The 18731-nt window shown below is 40.0% G+C and overlaps 1 pseudogene across 1 annotated transcript; it reads right to left on the bottom strand.

The window, feature by feature from the left end:
* Positions 1 to 567: 567 nt before the first annotated feature.
* Positions 568 to 1987, bottom strand: LOC308438386 (tRNA pseudouridine(38/39) synthase-like; annotated as a pseudogene). Its single transcript has one exon. The product of its transcript is annotated as a tRNA pseudouridine(38/39) synthase-like (transcript).
* Between the last annotated feature and the right edge of the window lie 16744 nt (positions 1988 to 18731).

Genomic DNA, 18731 nt, shown 5'->3' with positions numbered 1-18731 from the left:
TGCGCTTTCTCAGCCAGCACCTTACAGGAGGAACAAGGCAGGGAGGGTACTCTTTATTTAGAGTGACCCAGACTGCAATGTCATAGGACGCTTTGATTTTATTTTCTACTTTTAAAAATGTTTGTGCACGTGCATGTGTGTGTGTGTGTGTGTGTGTGTGTGTGTGTGTTCATGTCTGAAACAGGCATCGGGTCATTTGGAGCTAGAGTTTATGCAGCATTGAGCCACTCTACACAGGTGCTGGGTTCTAGACTCCAGACCTCTGAAAGAGCAGCAATCGCTCTTAACCTCTGAGTCATCTCTCCGGATCCATAGATTTTTAAAAGCATTTCATTTTTTTTTTTTTATTTGTAGACCAGGTTTTAATGGATTTGAACACAAGACACAGATTTCCAGGTGCATATAACTGACACGTGCTCTTTGCTTCATCCATTTCATAATTCTTTTGGATAGGGATTAGAAAATATACCCTTTCCTGTTTAGGAACTTGTTAGACCTTTTGCCAGTCATTAGAACTTTGACTGGTGTTGCTTCCTGGATCCTGGTAAAGGTGCTAGATTCCTGGGATTATACAATGTTGTTAATTTCTACATCTACTATACAAACCCTCTCCGCTGGATTCTCTAAAACAGTATTTTCTTCTTTGTCAGCACAGTCCCTTTTGGCCTTCTTTTCTTTCTTCTGGAGTAAATGTGGGTGCTCAATTTGTCCTCTTCGTACAAAATGCTGGATCCAGGATTCCCGTCCTTGGCACTCGGGGCGATTCATGAGGGGCTCATATGTGTGCGTTCCCTCTCCTTCTACAAAGGCACTGGTGTGCTTTATGACAGAGGGTTGAGTGTTTCTCCATTCTGTCTCTTCATCCATCTTTGTTCCTGCTGCACAGGTTACCATAACAGTCTAGTCTTTGTAACATACTATATAGCATGTGCGTTTTAACAGCATGATTAGCCCACAGCTGTTTTAGGTGAGAAACATTGAACACCTGACCTCGTGATCATAGATCCACTTGGTATTTTCAAATTTGCAGTCATACAAGACTAGAGGAAATTCAACAGCCATGCTATATTGAGGTTTCTGGGGATTTTTCTGTATGTTCAGCAGTGCATTAAAAATCTCTGGCTTCTTTATTCCTTGGCCAATCAGGAAGAGGATAGCCATCATACATCGAACTTGATGACGCAAGAATGCCTGACCAATCACTTCAAACTGACATAACTGGAGAGCTTCTTGCCTTCTCCCCTCACCTGGGCCCTGGGCCGCTAGCTGTACTTGTGCAGACAGAATAGTCCTCTGAAAGTTAATCACTCCATTGGCTACAACCATTTTACACAAGATTCTGAAATCATGAGTGCCAACATATTTCTGAGTTGCATAATTCATGATTGCAATGTTTAAATCAGCACGGGGAAAAAAATAGCGTTAGCCCGCTCAAGACAGCTAAACCTAGTACTAAAGCTCGGTTCTACAGGGGCCCAGGCCAATACTCAGATGTGTGCAGGGAGCACCTGATTGAGGATGTGAGTTTAACGGATCTCTTCAACATCAGCAGCTTCATCTCTTAAATTAGAATCTTCTGAATCCCTGCCCCCTTGGAACGTAGGTCCAGAGAAATCACCTGTCCAAAGGCACTAACTCCTTTGTCTGTCTGACCGTACCGGTGGCAGTTGGACGTCTGTCTGCTTTCAACTCGTTGGGTTGTAGTTAAAGCCTCAAGCAGTTTCTCTTCAATGGCATTGCTTGTGTTTTCCTGACTGGCAAAGGCCTAGTCTCCCCAGCCCAGAGAGGCAAATTTTAGAGCTACATATCTACAGCCATGAGCTCTGATGTCAGAAGCAGGCTTAGCTTCTCCAGAGCCTAAAGAATATTCCCAGGGCCTCGAATCTTTTATCTTGTTAGCCTGTTCTGTCTTAAGTCTTTCCACTTCCTGCTCCTTTACCCTGTACAGGAGATTCTCAATCTGGTTTCTGTCTGTGTTTTTAGCCATGATATGTCCAGGAGGAAATCCTGCAGGTCCACCCTTCCGATTCTTGGTGCATGGCCAGGCGACTAGCCAAAAGCTGTGGCTTTCTGTCCCCATTTCATTTTAAAAAGAAGTTTTAAATATTTGGCTAGACTGCCTGGCCAGCTCAGAGAGCAAAAATCATTTACTAAACAAGTTGTTGATTTGAGTCTGATGCCTCAAACCCATATGATAGAAGGAGAGAACTAATTCCATTAAAAATTGACCTCTGACCTCCGTGTGTATGCTGTTCCATGTACACCTGCATTGTGTGTGCAAATACAAATAGTAGTGATGATGGTGGTGATGGAGGTGGTGATGGTGGTGGTGGTAGTGATGGTGGTGGTGATGATTATGATGGTGGTGGTGATGATTATGATGGTGGTGGTGGTGATGATTATGATGGTGGTAGTGGTGGTGATGATGGTGGTGGTGGTGAGGATGATTATGATGGTGGTAGTGGTGGTGATGATGGTGGTGGTGGTGGTGATGATTATGATGGTGGTAGTGGTGGTGATGATGGTGGTGGTGGTGAGGATGATTATGATGGTGGTGGTTGTGGTGAAGATGGTGATTGGCTAAGGAAGCTAAGCTGTCAACAATAAGAGTGGTTGGATGTAACATGAGTCAGGGGAAAAGGTGACTCACAGAAATGTTAAAATTCAGGTATGAGGGGCTTGAGAGATGACTCGGTAAGGTACATATCATACAAGCAAGGGGACCTGAGTTCAAATCCCAACACTCCATAAAAACATCAGGGATGGTGCTATGCATCTGTAATCCCAGTACTGAGAAGGTAGAAACAGGAGGAACCGTGGGGCTCGGTGACTGGCCAAACAGATTCAGAGAGCTCCAGGATCAGTGAGGGGCCATCTAAAAACAATGGAAAGGTGACTGAGAACGGCAATCAGCAACACCCTCTGGTATCCAGATATGTTACACACACACACACACACACACACACACACACACTTTAGTGCTGATATGAGGCTTTTTTAATCAAAAGGTAATTTCACATTCTTGGCTTAAGTACAACAAGCAACCAAATGAGAAAAAGAGAGAATGGAGACCCAGATCCCATGTTGCTGCAGCTAACAATGTTTTTTATCAGAGGGAAGGAAAGAACCTTTAAAGTGGGGGTTGGGGCTCTTCCTCTCCACTTTCTGCCCTAGGTGCAGAGCTTCAATGTTGCAGGAAGGAGACTTCCCAAGCCATACATAGTCTTGTAAATGGCAGCATCTGGATAAAAGTATCAATAGTGAAATAATGCTAAATGAATCCAGCCTATTTTGATAATTGATGTCCTACCATTTTCTGCTTGCAACAACATACGAGATGCATCAGTCACGTATAAATTATTCATTCGGTTATTTTGGCAGCAGCATCTCGCCATTTATCAAATGATGAACGGATGGAAGATAGGAAGGGTAATTTCATACTCTCTTGACACTTACCTTTGACATGATTTTCATATTTAATAAGGGAAAAACACTAAGGAAACATGCCCGACAGCATTGAGGGCCACACAAATGAACAGCAAGACGAAGGAGCTACCGGCACCTGGCCTCCCAGCTTCTGGCCAGAAGCTATGAAAAGTCACCGGCTCAGTCCTGCTTCCTACAGGACACACAGTCACCTGGGCCTGCAAACCCAGCACATCCTGATAGGGCTAGATATTTCATTGTGCTGTTTGCTTGCTGAATCATTTTATTTTAGAGGGCATGACCAGGAGAACTATTCTTATTTGGGTTTTTGACAACATGGTCAGTAAGCTAAACTGCTCTCCCTCTGAAAATGAATCTGTCATGAAAACTAATTGAGTATTGTGGTGGTTTGTATATGCTCAGCCCAGGGAGTGGCAATATTAGTAGGTGTGACCTTTGCTGAAGTAGGTGTGAACTTATTAGAGCAGGTATGTAACTGTGGGAATGAGCTCTAAAATCCTCATTCTAGCTGCCTGGAAGCAGTATTCTGTTAGCAGCCTTCAGATGAAGATGTAGAACTCTGAGCACCACCTGCACCATGCCTGCCTGGATGCTGCCATGTTTCTGCCTTGGTGGACTGAACCTCTGAACCTGTGAGCCAGCACCAATTAAATGTTGTCCTCATAAGAGTTGCCTTGGTCATGGTGTCAGTTCACAGCAGTAAAACTACAACTAAGACAGGGATCCAGGTGTTTGCCTGGTGTTTTCCTCATGTGCGTGTGCTTGTGCATATGCTTGTGCCTGTGTGTGTGCGTGTGTGAGACCAGTGTGTATGTGTGTGTGTGTGTGTGTGTGTGTGTGTGTGTGTGTGAAAGCAGCTCCCCTAAGCATCAAAGCCACTTTCTCACCTTTATTCTCAGAAAAGATGCAATGGACGGTTCCTCCCATTTCTCTTCTCCATCAACAAAGCCATTTCTGTCTGTCTCAAGAACCTGCTCATTCAGCATTCCATTCTACTCACGCCTCATGTGGTACAGTCTAAGGAAGGCACCCGCTGGCTATGAGGTGACCATTTAGGTCCTCAACTAGAATCTAGATTTGACCTAAAATTGCAACCAAACTCTTTCAGAACTTGGACCATTGGTTTTGTACAATTGGAGGCTAGGCAGGGAAACAGGGGCAGCAATGATTTTGTGCTATAAACAACTGATGGACACAAATGCTTCTGTTTTATTGGAAGCAATGGTGCTGTGCAAATGGTTTTTCATTTGTAAGATTGTACTTTCCTTAGAAGATGAATATTTGAATTCATTTTAGGGACCCTGTTATCTAGCACAATAACAGATAATTAATAAATAAGTATTCAAGGAATGTGTGGGACTCCTTGTACTTAACATTTATTGAGTGTTAGCCATCTGGCAGGTACTATATGAAAGCCTAGAGACTGGCAACATCATGGAGTCTTATAATAAATATCATCAGATCTCAGTACTCTAATATATGTAGAGACAAGGGACATGAAGTCAACAAGGACAGTTTAGTGAAATCATACAACAGTGAGTGGCAGAGAGGATCATGAGTAATCTGATGTTCACAGCCCAAAATACAGCAACAGTTACTACTTCTTGGGTTGACTATCCCAGGCCACAGGAGGTGCTGGGCCAAAGCAGAGCCACACAAAATCGATGTGATCTGTTCAATAAACTGGTAGGTCAGAGTCAATGATTCTCATATAACTCTACAATTGGAGCTCTCTGACAGTCTATACAAAATCAAAGTCCAAAGTCAGATTTGTACTTTTATTTTTGGAAGGGCAGGGGAAAAGCCACCCAAATTCAGTGAGATAAAAACCAACTCCATACTTGTTTTTTACTAATTCTTTAATAAAATACTCAGGTATGTATTTAAGTAGACCACAAGCATCAAGAAGAGATGCCAAATCAAGCCAAACTCTGAGGACAGACAGCCCTGACTGCAGATCTCATGGAAAACCAACAGCACACATTACCTCAAAGTGCTGCACAGAGGGGTAGGTCGAACCTGCTGGGTCAGTAGGATCGCTCAGCAGGCGGGATGAACAAAACTGGCAACTTGAGTTCCATTCCTAGCCAGGATCCACCTGGGAGGAGAAGAGGACTTACTTCCAAAAGTTGTCCTCTTGACCTCTACACATATACCACTACTTGTATGTAGGAACACATATAAACAATAAATTAACATAACAAAATGTGCTTTGGCCCTGTGAGACCTTGGTATCCATTATCAAAGAGAATCAACAAACATTATTTACTGTCTGAAAGTTTCTGTTGGCCATGACTCATAAAGTACTCTACCCCAGTGTCTCTTGGCAAACTGTACATAAGGTGTCCCACAGGCAGAGTCACCTGGTTGTGACTAGGATACCATCTACTTCCAAACATGCATGTTCTTGCGACATGCAGACTTAGGGATTGAGATTTTTGTTGAAAATTTCCTGGAACTGCTAGTGATCTTTGTCCTCGGCCTTCTCTCCAAAACCTAAATACAACAGGTGACTTCACCCGAAAATGCTAACTAAAGAAGGCCGGGGTCGGGATTGGGAGAGCAAAGCCAAACCCACGTGTTTTACAACATAATCTTAGGTTACTTTTTTCTCAGAGGTAAGTCAGTAAATATAGTGTAGCCTCAAGCGGATTAGAGTAGACGAAGATATAAACAGTAGGAGGGAGAACGTATGGGGGCAAAGCAGCAGAGAGTGACTGAGCTGTGTCTATGGAGGTTGTTCTGTTAACATGTGCGACAAACTGTTGAGAGCTCAAGTTCTCCAGCCCTTTGTTGACACTCTTCTTTATGGGACCTTTAGGAGCCTAGCCTTTGGATGTCAGCTCAGTTAAATATTTCCTTGGATAATGAGATAAGGAAATAGGATGATCTTCTAGCTATCAGGTATCTCGTGTGTGTCAAAATAGTCACTTATATCTCAGCCCCTGCTATGCAAAGAACTCAGGACTATGGAATGGCTCTGAGAGAATCAACGAAAGATGCACAAAGCAGAACCATCCCCAGCTCCACCGAAGCCACAGGCTTAAAATTCATGGAACATAATAAAGGAAAGAATGTTTGCATTTGGGATCATTTGTTTGCAAATAATCCAGATATCTTAAAAGCAATATATTAAATGATTCACAGGAATGCCCACTCTGATTGTTTGTATATGCTTGGCCCAGAAAGTGGCACTATCAGAAGACATGGCCCTGTTGGAGGAAGTGTGTCACTGGATGTGGGCTTAAATACCCTCAACGTAGCTGCCTGGAAGCCAGTATTCTGCTAGCAGCCTTCAGATGAAGATGCAGAACTCTCAGCTTCTGCTGCACCATGCCTGCCAGGACACTGCCATGCTTCCTTCTTAATAATGGACTGAACCTCTGAACCTGTGAGCAGCTCCAGTTCAACGTTGTTCTTAAGAGTTGCCTTGGTTATGTGTCTGTTCCCGGCAGTAAAACCCTAACTAAGACACCCACCAACTCAAGTAGACTTCCTTCAAGGCTGCAGCATGATTATGCCTTCTCTGTAGAATTAGGTTCCTGAAAGTACCTGCCAGACAAAAGGCACATCACTATGAAGAAGAATGAGATAAATTCACTAGGTTCAACTCTACAAAATCTACTAATAATTTTGGGTGTTTCAATGTCTCATAAAAGCAATTATTTTTCTCTGCTATTATAGGAGAAATGATCAAACCATAGAGATGACATAGGTTTATACACTTACTTCCTCCCTAACAACTACTGGAAATGTTTCCTTTTCTTTTCCTTAGTAGCAAATTCAAACTCTGAGGATTTCAGTGTCGCCAGAATAGGGGATGAAGGGTTAATTTTCATTCTGATTCCACCACTTGGAGCTCATGTTGGAGTGACATAGTCTAAAAAGGAAAAACAAAAACAAAAACAAAAACAAAAAAACCTCTAAGATTGAGCACATTGCTTGCTAAGTACCTTTGGCCCAGATGGGTTAAATAGGAATGAATGCACTCCTGTAAGCTTTATTAAAAATGCCATATCTGTCTATGCATAAAATTTCCAGACAAAAAAAAATCTAGGCAAGATGATAAAGACACTGCCATGAAGCTTGATGACCTGAGTTTCATCCATGGGACCAACGTAAAAATAAAATAAACAGTAGAAAGAAAGTGGACTCCTACAAGTTGTTCTCTGATCTGTATGTGTGCACATGGAATGCTCGAGAGCTCACGCACACACAGGCACGAACACACATACAAAGACACACAGGTAAGTAAAAATATAATTAAATGTTTTAAATATAGGCTTAGTGAAGAGTGATAGGAGTGAATGGAAAAATCCCTTCTCAGGACAGGCTGCACCAAGGTTGTGTAGGTGGATGCTGACCAATAACCCTGATGTTTGCAGTGAGGGGAGGGTGGCTAAGGTCCTGGGAGGCTGAAAAGAGCAGTGAACACTGATCATTCTGCCTTTCAGAGTTCTCTACAAAGGACGACTCACCAAGAAAAATAACCATGAGGCAGCTCTCCAAAGGTGCTGGGGCTGTCAGTTTCTAGCTCTTTGAGTTAGTCACTGTTCCCCTTGAGGATTCAAGAAGCATCAGAGATTCCTTGGCTCCTGAAAAACCACCCACCTCTCTTTTTGTCATTCCAGCTCACATCTCCACAGCTGTGGATTAATCATTCCATGGGACGAGTTCATGACACTGGACTGGTGCCACAAACAGACAGGACAGGCTGGATTCATGGTCCTCAGGCAATCCCTCCTGAAAAACATTAAACTTGGTTCTTAAACCAAGTGAAAATGCCAGTTTGCTGAGGCCAGAAAGCTATTAAAAGGACTGTCCACCTGTGCCCCCAATTGGATAAAGATCTAAGGTAGGAACCAATGAAAGGTTAAAGGTATTTTCTTTCTAGAGATAACTATATCTGGAAGCTAGTATGGACTTGGCCCCCATCCTGTTGCCAATTCTGGAAACAATGTAACATGTAACATATCAGAGACAGGATCCTATTAGTCAGTGTGGCCAACGAAGTAGATCTGGATGGCTTATAAATAGGGTTTGCATATTTGTATATTCTTGGGCCAGAGAGAAGCACTACGAAGAGGTGTGACCTTGTTGGAGTAGGTGTGTCACTATGGTCATGAGATTTAATACCCTAGTCCTAGCTGCCTGTAAATCAGTCTTTTCTTAGAGGTCTGCAGATGAAGATGTAGAACTCTCAGCTCTGCCTGCACTATGTCTGCCTGGATGCTGCCATGTTGCCACCTTGATGATAATGGACTGAACCTCTAAACCTGTAAGCCAGCACCAATTAAATGTTGTTCTTATAGAAGTTGTCTTGGTCACGATGTCTGCTCACAGCAGTAAAACCCTGACTAAGACACATATATTTAGAAAAGAACCTTCTATGTGTCTGAAGTTTCTGCACCTGACTGTCTTTGCTCCTCAATATCTGTGAAGCAAACAGCTTTGAAAGATGGTATCGCCCTTTGGACCATGAAGTTTATGGTCCAGTGAATGAGGGAGGGGGCTCTCTTCAGGGTACAGAAGCTTAGGGTCCTTCCACTGTACAATCCTTAGTATGTGAAGGTATCACTTGGCTAACTTTATATAGCTCCGAGAACTGGGGTTCAGGAAAACCTTTGTTTCTTCTGCCTAAGAGCTTTGTATCTCCTGGCAATATTTATGAAACTATGCTCACTCTTTTATAAGTTTGTTCATGGGTCCTTTGTAGTTTTCGACTGAAAACAAGACAGTACTTCCTTTAGTCAAAGGATATGGCTGGTCTATTCATCTCAGCTGCCGTGAAGGTTTCTTTAATAGCTACTACCAAATTAATTGTGTCTTGACCTATATTAATTTCTAATACTGCTAAAAATTAATTCATTAATGTCTAATACAGTTCATCTTCTTCACATCAAAAATTCTTATATTCTCCCCTCTCTTATCACTATATATATATATATATATATATATATATATATATATATATATATATACTACTTAAGTCAGGAAGATTTTTTGTTTGTTTTTGAAGTTTTCTGTATATTAGTAAAATATACATAATGATGTTTGAATCTTGAAAGCTTTGTCTGAAATAGCATACCAGACTGTGATATATATATATATATATATACTAAATTCCATTAAAATTTTAATTCCATTAAAATACAAAACAAGCCAGAGACGATGATACACACCAGAATTCCCACACCAGAAGACAAAGGTCAGATGGGCTGGGCATAATGAGACTCAGTATCTACAATAGAAAGTATACAAGCCATTTTATTCTGTATGAACACCTGCCTTCCTACTAAAGATACTGAGTTCCCTACCTTACAGAAAAACTAGAATAGCATAAAGTTTTCCTTTTTTGTGATTATTTATTTATTTAAGCTACTATCAAATATTTCAGCCTCCTTCTCTCTCATCCGATTCTTTCCATATTTCTTTTCACAACTTCTCCCCCACACTTCAGAGTAATTTATATGTCCTATGAATAGAACTAGACTTTCTTTGCTTTGTTGAATGATTATATTTACATTTTGTATGTGGTCTGTTCTGGCTCTTATGTAATAGTGATGTGCTTACCTTTTAATTCAATTGCAGGGGTTCTTCATAAATTGAAAGAGTGTCCACTGATCTAACATGTGTGTTCTAATGTCTTCTTAGCTTCTAGGTTGTTTTTTTTTAATGGCCTTTTTGGTTTTGATTAGAATGTCTCTACTTTTTTTTGGGGGGGGGGGAACATTTTGCATTTCTCTTTTTACTCTTGCTCTGAATATATGACTAAGATCTTCTGTACCTTCAGAACAGGTAATGCTCATCTGTCTTCTACCTGGTCTGTAATTATTTATTCTTGATCCCTTAGATATTAATATTGTTAAAATACCCAATGTCTCATTGGGTCTATTGTCCACAGGCCAGATCTGGCTAAGAATAAATATAACTGTAGCACAAAACAAAATATTAAACTCACTTAAAACATTGTGAGAGTTTTTTTTTTCCTATTCCATTTTCTGTTTATTCCTAAGATAAATTTTTATTTTATTTTTTATTGGATATTCTCTGTATTTACATTTCAAATATCCCCTTTCTCCCTACTTCTATTCCCCTTCCCCTTGCTTCCTTGAAGGTGCTCCCTCTCCCAACCACCCTCTTCCACCTCAGTGCCTTGGCATTCACCTAGACTGGGAAAATGAGCCTTCACTGGATCAAAGGCCTTTCTCTTTTCCAATTGAGCGACTATCTACTTATCAGCAAGTGTAAACCATGTGTGTTCTTTACAGACTGGGTCACCTCAGACAGGATGATAGCTTCTACTTACATCGATTTGCCTAGGAATTTCATGATGTCATTGTTTCTAATAGCTCAGTAGTACTACATTGTGTAAGTGTACCACAACTCCTGTACTCATTCCTCTATGAAAGGACATATTGGTACATCCCAGCTTCTGGCTATTATAAATAAGGCTGCTATAAACATGGTGAAGCATGTGTCCTTGTTATATGTTAGATCATCTTTTGGGTATATGCCCAGAAGTGATAGGGTTGGGTCTTCAGGTAGTATTACTATGTCCAATTTTCTGAGGAACCACCAGAACGATTTTCAGAGTGGTTGTACCAGCTTGCAATCCTACCAACAATGGAGGAATGTTCTTTTTCCACATTTTCACCAAGATCTGCTGTCACCTGAGTTTTTGATCTTAGCCATTCTGACTGGTATGAGGTGGAATCTCAGGGTTTTTTTTGATTTGCATTTCTCGGATGACCCGGGATGTTGAATATTTCTTTAGGTCCTTCTCAGCCATTTGGTCTTCCTAGCTGAGAACTCTTTTTTTAGCTTTGTACCCCATTTTTAATAGGATTATTGGATTCTCTGGAGTCTACCTTCTTGAGTTCTTTGTATATATTGGATATTAACCAGCTATCTGAGGTAGGATTGGTAAAGATCTTTTCTTAATCTGTTGATTGCCATTTTGTCCTCTTGACAGTGTCTTTTGGCTTACAGAAGCTTTGCAATTTTATGAGATTTCATTTGGCGATTCTTGATCTTTGAGTATAAGCCATTGGTGTTCTGTTCAGGAAATTTCCCCTTGTGCCTTTCTAAGCTCTTCCCCACTTCCTCTTCTATCAGTTTTAGTGTACCTGGTTTTTTATAAAGTCTTTGGTCCAATTGGACACTTGAGCTTTGTACAAGGAGATAAAAATGGATCAATTTGTAGTCTTCTGAATGCTAACTTCCAGTTGAAACCAAACCATTTGTTGAAGAAGCTGTCCTTTTTCCATTGAATGCTTTTAGCTCCTTTGTCAAAGATCAAGTGGCCACAGGTGTGTGGGTTCATTTCTGGGTATTCTATTCCATTGATCTACCAACACAATGCAGTTTTTTATCACAATTGATCTGTAAAACAGCTTGAGATCAGGGATGGTGATTCTCCCGGAAGTTCTTTTATTTTTGAGAATAGTTTTCCATGTTCTGGTTTTTTTGTTATTCGAAATGAATTTTCAAATTGTTCTTTCTAACTCTATGAAGAACTGAGTTGGAATTTTGATGAGGATTGCATTGAATCTGCAGATTACTTTTGGCAAGATGTCCATTTTTACTATGCTGATGCTTTTAATCCATAAGCATGAGATTCTGGGATCTTCGTCAATTTCCTTCTTGAGAGACTTGAAGTTCTTGCCATACAGATCTTAAACGTGCTTGGTTAGGGTCACACCTAGGTATTTTATATTATTTGTGACTATTGTGAAGGGTGTCAATTCTCTAATTTCTTTCTCAGCCTGTTTAGCCTTTGAGTAGAAGACGGATATTCCATAGATTTGAGTTAATTTTATATCCAGCCACTTTGCTGAAGCTGTTTATCAACTGTAGAAGTTCTTTGGTGGAATTTTTGGGGTCATTTAGGTATACTATTATATCATTTGTAAATAGTGATATTTTGGCTTCTTCCTTTCCAATTTGTATCCTTTTGACTTTTTTTGCTGTCAAATTGCTCTGGCTAGGACTTCCAGCACTATAATGAATAGGTAGTAGGAGAGTGGGCAGCCTTGTCTAGTCCCTGATTTTAGTGGAATTGCTTCAAGTTTCTCACCATTTAGTTTGATGTTAGATACTGGTTTGCTGTATATTGCTTTTACTAAGTTTAGGTATAGACCTTGCATTCCTGATCTTTCCAAGGAATTTGATATAAAGAGGTGTTGAATTTTGGCAAATGCTTTCTCAGCATTTAATGAGATGATCATGTGGGTTTTTGGGTTTTTTTTGGTTTTTTTTGGGTTTTTTTGTTTTGGTTTTTTTTTTTTTTTTTTTTTTTTTTTTTTTTTTTTTTTTTTTTTTTTTTAGTTTGTTTATAGAGTGGATTATATTGATGGATTTCTATATCTTGAACCATTCCTGCATCCCTGGGATGAAGCTTTACCATAGTTTTGACGTGTCCTTGGATTTGGTTTGCAAGAATCTTATTGAGTATATTTTCATCAATGTTCATGAGGAAAATTGGTCTGAAGTTCTCTTTCTTTGTGTTGGTTAGGTATGAGTGTATCTGTGGTTTTGAAAAATGAGTTGGGTAGTGTTGCTTCTGTTTCTATTTTGTGGTATAATTTGGAGAGTACTGGTATTGGGTCTTCTATGAAGGTCTTATAGAATTCTTCATTCAACCTATCTGGTCCTGGGCTGTCTTTGGTTGGGAGGCTTTTGGTGGCAGCTTCTATTTCTATAGGCATTAGGGGGCTATTTAGATGGTTTATCTGATCCTGATTTAACTTTGGTACTCTTATATGTCTAGATAATTGTCCGTTTCCTCTAGAGTTTACTGTTTTGTTGAGTATAGTCTTTTGTAGTTGGAAATGATGATTTTTTGATTTTTCTCAATTTCTGTTGTTATGTCTCCCCTTTCATTTCTGATTTTGTTAATTTGGATACACTCTCTGTGCCCTCTAGTTAGTCTAAGGATTTATCAATCTTGTTGATTTTCTCAAAGAACCAGTTCCTTGTTTAGTTGACTTTTTGTATAGTTTTTTTTTTGATTGTTTGTTTGTTTCTACTTGGTTGATTTCAGCTCTGAGTTTGATTATTTCCTGCCTTCTGTTCCTCTTGGGTATATCTGCTTCTTTTTGTTCTAGAGCTTTCAGGTGTGCTGTCTATGCTCACTCCAGATTCTTTTTGGAAGCACTCAGACCTATGAGTTTTCCTCTTAGTACTGCTTTCACAGTATCCCAAAGGTTTGGGTACATTGTGCCTTCAATTTCATTAAATTCTAAAAAGTCTTTACGTTATTTGTTTCTTCTTTGACCAAGTTATTATTGAGTAGAGCATTGTTCAGCTTCCATTTGTATGTGGGCTTCTTGTTGTTTTTGTTGTTATTAGAGACCAGCCTTAGTCCTTGGTGATCTGGTAGGATGCATGGGATTATTCCAATCTTCTTGTATCTGTTGAGGCCTGTTTTCTGATGTCAATTTTGAAGAAGGTACCATGAGGTGCTGAGAATAAACTATATTCTTTTGATTTAGGATGACATGTTCCATAGATGTTTGTTAAATCCATTTGTTTCATAACCTCTGTTAGTTTCATGTGTCTCTGTTCAGTTTTCACTTCCATGGTCTGTCCATTGATGAGATGGGGTGTTGAAGTCTCCCACTACTATTCCGTGTGTTTAATATGTTTTGAGCTTTAGTAAAGTTTCTTTTATTAAAATGGACGCCTTTTTATTTTAGCACAGATGTCCAGGATTGAGAGTTCATCTTAACTGATTTTTCCTTTGATGAGTAAAAAGTGTCCTTCCTTATCTTTTTTTGATAACTTTTGGTTGAAAGTTGATTTTATTCGATATTAGGACGGCTACTTCAGCTTGTTTTTTGGGACCATTTCCTTGGAAAAATTTTTCCCAGTCTTTTACTCTGAGATAGTGTCTATCTTTGTTGCTGAGTTTCCTATATGCAGCAAAAGGCTGGTTCCTGTTTACATATGCAGTCTAATAGCCTATGTTTTTTTTTATTATGGAATTGAGTCCATTGATATTGAGAGATATTAAGCAATAATAATTGTTGTTTCCTATTATTTTCATTGTTAGAGGTAGGGTTATGTTTGTGTGCTTTTCTTCTTTTGGGTTTGTTGCAAGAAGATTATTTTCTTGCTTTTCCTAGGATGTAGTTTTCCTCCTTGTGTTGGGGTTTTCCATCCATTATCCTTTGTTGGGCTGTATTTGTGGACAGATATTATGTAAATTTGGTTTTGTCCTTGAATATTGTAGTTTCTCCATCTATGGTAACTGAAGGTTTGGCTGAATATAGTAACCTGAACTAGCATTTGTATTATCTTAGGAACTCTATGACATGTGTCCAGGATCTTCTAGTTTTTGTAGTCTCTGTTGAGAAGTCTGGTATAATTCTGATCAGTCTGCCTTTATATGTTACTTGTCCTTTTTCTCTCATTGCTTTTAGTATTCTTTCTTTGTTCTGAATATTTTGTGTTTTGGCTATTATGTGTCAGGAGAAATTTCTTTTCTGTTCCAACCTATTTGGAGTTCTGTGGGTTTCTTGTATGTTCATGGTCATCTCTTTCTTTACGTTAGGAAAGTTGTTTCTATAATTTTGTTGAAGATACTGGGCCTTTTAGTTGGGACTCCTCATTCTCTTCTACACCTATTATACTTAGGTTTGGTCTTATTATGTCCTTGATTTCCTGGATGTTTTGGGTTAGGTGTTTTTTAATTTTTGCACTTTCTCTGACCATTTTGTCTATGTTTTCTATGATACCTTCTGCCTGAGAGTCTCTCTTCCATCTCTTATAGTATGTTGGTGATGATTGTGTCTATGACTCCTGGTGTTTTTCATAAGTTTTCTACCTTCAGGGACCTGGGAGAGAGATGTCATCATTATCAAATCAAGTGGTTTCCCAAGTTGCAGCCCATAGCCATGAAGAGTAGCCCCCCACCCACAGTCATTCTCTGTGGTCCCCTAACTTTCTGAGTCAAGCCCCTTAGAGCTGTTCAGGAGAAAGAGAAAAATGGGGAGACTGGCACCCTATAAGTGATGAAATGGCTTTCTTTAGCTCTCGCAGGAAAGTATAATGATGTGTCTTAATTCAGCACTTGCCATACTCTTAAACTGCTCCATGGAAGGGTCGCTATCATGACTGTAGAGTCCTCCTCACTTTGGAAATCGGCTCATAATTCAAAAATAATCCGATGAAACCTAGAACAGCAGACTTCCTGAAAAAAATGAATAACAGATTCAGTTTTCCATCCTCTCTAAGTCAAGGGTCAACTAATAAAACAAGCAGTCAGCCTTCCTAGGTGCAAGCCTCCTTCATATTACAGGGTGTCTTCATTTGCAAAAGCAGATGCACTAGGGAAGCCCTGTACTTCCTCCTACTCATTCTCAGTTCCTCTTTAGCCTGCCCCCATCATCTGTACTGGTTCAGAAATCAAGACCATGGAGCCTGTTTGGTTCCACCCACAGAGCTTCTGTGTGATGGTGATTTTAGCTCATGTGTGTAGATATGGTCATCTCCGTGTCCTCAGCAGTTGTGCTCAGACACCATAATGAGTGTGCACCACTCCTCTCCTGAACTCAACCTTGAGTAAAACTGTGAAGATCACCAAGGCCTAAAGGTCACTAAATAACTTTGAAGCCGAAAGTTAAACACAGCAGTCAACTTAGAAAATGTAAAGGAGATGAAGACTGGAATTCTCCACCTTTGTCAGGGATCTGCGCCACCAAGCCACAGAGCTAAGCCAAGAAAAAGCCTTAGTTCTTCTGACTTCTGGTTGAAGGTTTTACATGGCGTAGTTAAGACAGAAGTACAAATCTTGGGTCCATCTAACCCTGACCAAAATTGATTTTCCATCCAGTGACTGCTCAAGTTCATGGCCTGTCTGACAAAATGTGGTGGATAAATGGGACACAACAGCCCACAGGGGACCTTTGGCAAAGTTTCCCCAAGAGTAGTGATGGTGCTGTTGTTGTTATTATTATTATTTTCTGACTATTCTCTCCAGAGTTTTCTTCTGTTTGCAAACTAAAACCTCATCTGTAAAAATCCTGCAAATGAAAGGATAATGCATGTGAATTTTAGAAGAGAAAAGCAGATTATAGACATGTCACTGACCACACATTTAAGACCACAGTCATACTGTCACTGACATCTTAAATAAAGCAGAAGATCTCACTCAGATCTTGCCTGATAAACCCCAGGGCTCAGTTCAGAGAAATAAGCTATGTTGTCCAAAACAAACAAACAAACAAACAAACAAACCCAGATGTATATATGAACAACCCTGGGGAGATTGCTTTTTGCCTGAAATAACTCTTATTGTTCAGAATATGTTCTTATTGTTCCGAATCTTCAACAGGAAAGCAAACCTATTTTTCCACTTTGAACACCTGAGTACTTCAGGGACCTGCAAAAGCACACACTGAAATATGCAAATGCTATACAGCATGTGAGTGTCAGATGCATGGAAATTAAATCAAATACAGAGGGAAGAAAAGAAACAGAGTCCATTAAAGCTAACTTTATGGCCGCGAGCAGTAGATAAATTGTGGTCTGTGGTAGTTAAACAACAGCTGTTCGAATTTAAAATAAAATTATGGTAAGGATCCCCAGAAGACAGCTTTTCTTGAGGTAACAGCATCCACCTTAATTTGCCTGTTAGCGATCATCACTGACAAACACGCGGTCGGGACGCTTATTCCCATGCTTCCCCGCACTGCATCATCACTACTTCCGGTGGAGGGGGAGTCTTACCAGGAATGATGGGTTCTACGTCCTAAGGGGACCTCTGACTCGGAAGCAAGGCAGGTGAATTTCTGCTCTACCTGTCTCTGGTCCATCCTGGACAGGGATACATCTGTGCTCCAGTGAGCAGCCCAGTCTGTGAGCCACATCAACTGCAGGAAAACAGTACCTCTTTAATGGTTTACACCTGATAAAACTGAAATGCTTATATATTTTTTTTTCTTCAGAGTTTTATGACAGAAGAAACGTCTCAACAGGGATTTCTAAGAATGGCAACTCCCATTTCCCAGAATGCTTCACACCCGCCTGTGTATAAACCCAGTCTGCTCTGCTCATACGTCTCTCCCCCCTCCTCCCATCCCCCTCTCCCTGTCCCTCTTTCCCAGTCTCTGTCTCCTGTCCCTCTCTTCCCACCCCCTCTCCGCATTCCATTTTCATGAATGCTCTTGGTCTTCCTCTCACCTCTCGTTATCGTCATCATCACATTCAACAATGTGTGCATCCATAGCGTGACAACCACATACCTAAAGTAACTCGTTGTCCTTATTATACGTTAGTAGGTTAAACTTAGCCCAAGTCAAGAGCTGTATAAAGCTTCAACAGTGTGTGCACTGAGATAGGATACCAATGTCTACCTTTGAAAGATAGTTAAGAAATTATTTTAAACTACAAATTTCCCCACAAACCTATATACAAACACAGAGATTAAAGTCTACATCAAGAAGAAGGCTTTTTGCATGCCCCAGTGCCCAGGAAAATCTTAGTGGCAGGTTTTCAAAGACAAACTGAATTTGGGACCAGTTTGAATTTTTAAGTGAACTAAAACAAACTAGTAGTGAAGTATTGTTATTGTTAATAAAGGTTTCAATTTAAAACAACAAAGGTTTAAAACAAAGTTTATGTTATAAACAGTGTGTGAACTGAAATGTTTCATTGGGTTGTTTCAGTAAGTAACAATTAGTTTCTTTTACTAATCTTATTGAGTTAAGACAGCAAAGGACTTCTTTTCAGAGTAAAGTTAAGGGGTCAATGTCAGACAGGGTAAATTGATTAAAAACATGGTCCATAAGAGAAGTTAAATATTAAATAAGAAAGCAAGCATCTCTTCGCAGTCAGTAAAGCAACTGAGAAAGAACCTGAAACTCTCCATCCACTCAGACACCAACATGTCCGTTTGCAATAGCTTTACTGGGTTTTGTTTGATGGCATGTCTTTCTTTTCCTTTTCTGATTTTATTTGGGGACAGCAGGAAGGGATTGGGAGAATGTAGGCTTTTTAGGATAAAAGTCTCCCTATGTATTCCAGGTTGACCTGGAATTCACTATGTTGCCCAGGCTGGACCTTAAGTGTTGAGATTTATAGATACACATCACCATACACAGCTAAATAGATTTTCATAGTTACTAAGATGTAGCAGCAATCAAGTCATCTTTTGGTGGGTGGATAAGTAAAAATCTGGGGCACATTGTAAATGGAACATTTATCTAGTGCTAAAGAGATTAGTTAAGAAGGGCTAACGCAGAATGTCATTCTGCCGGTAGAATGATTGCCTAGAGCAC

The sequence above is a fragment of the Micromys minutus genome (genome assembly GCF_963924665.1).
Source record: "Micromys minutus genome assembly, chromosome: 1".
NCBI classification, from domain to species: Eukaryota; Metazoa; Chordata; class Mammalia; order Rodentia; family Muridae; genus Micromys; species Micromys minutus.
This window is presented reverse-complemented; position numbering and strand designations above follow the sequence as displayed.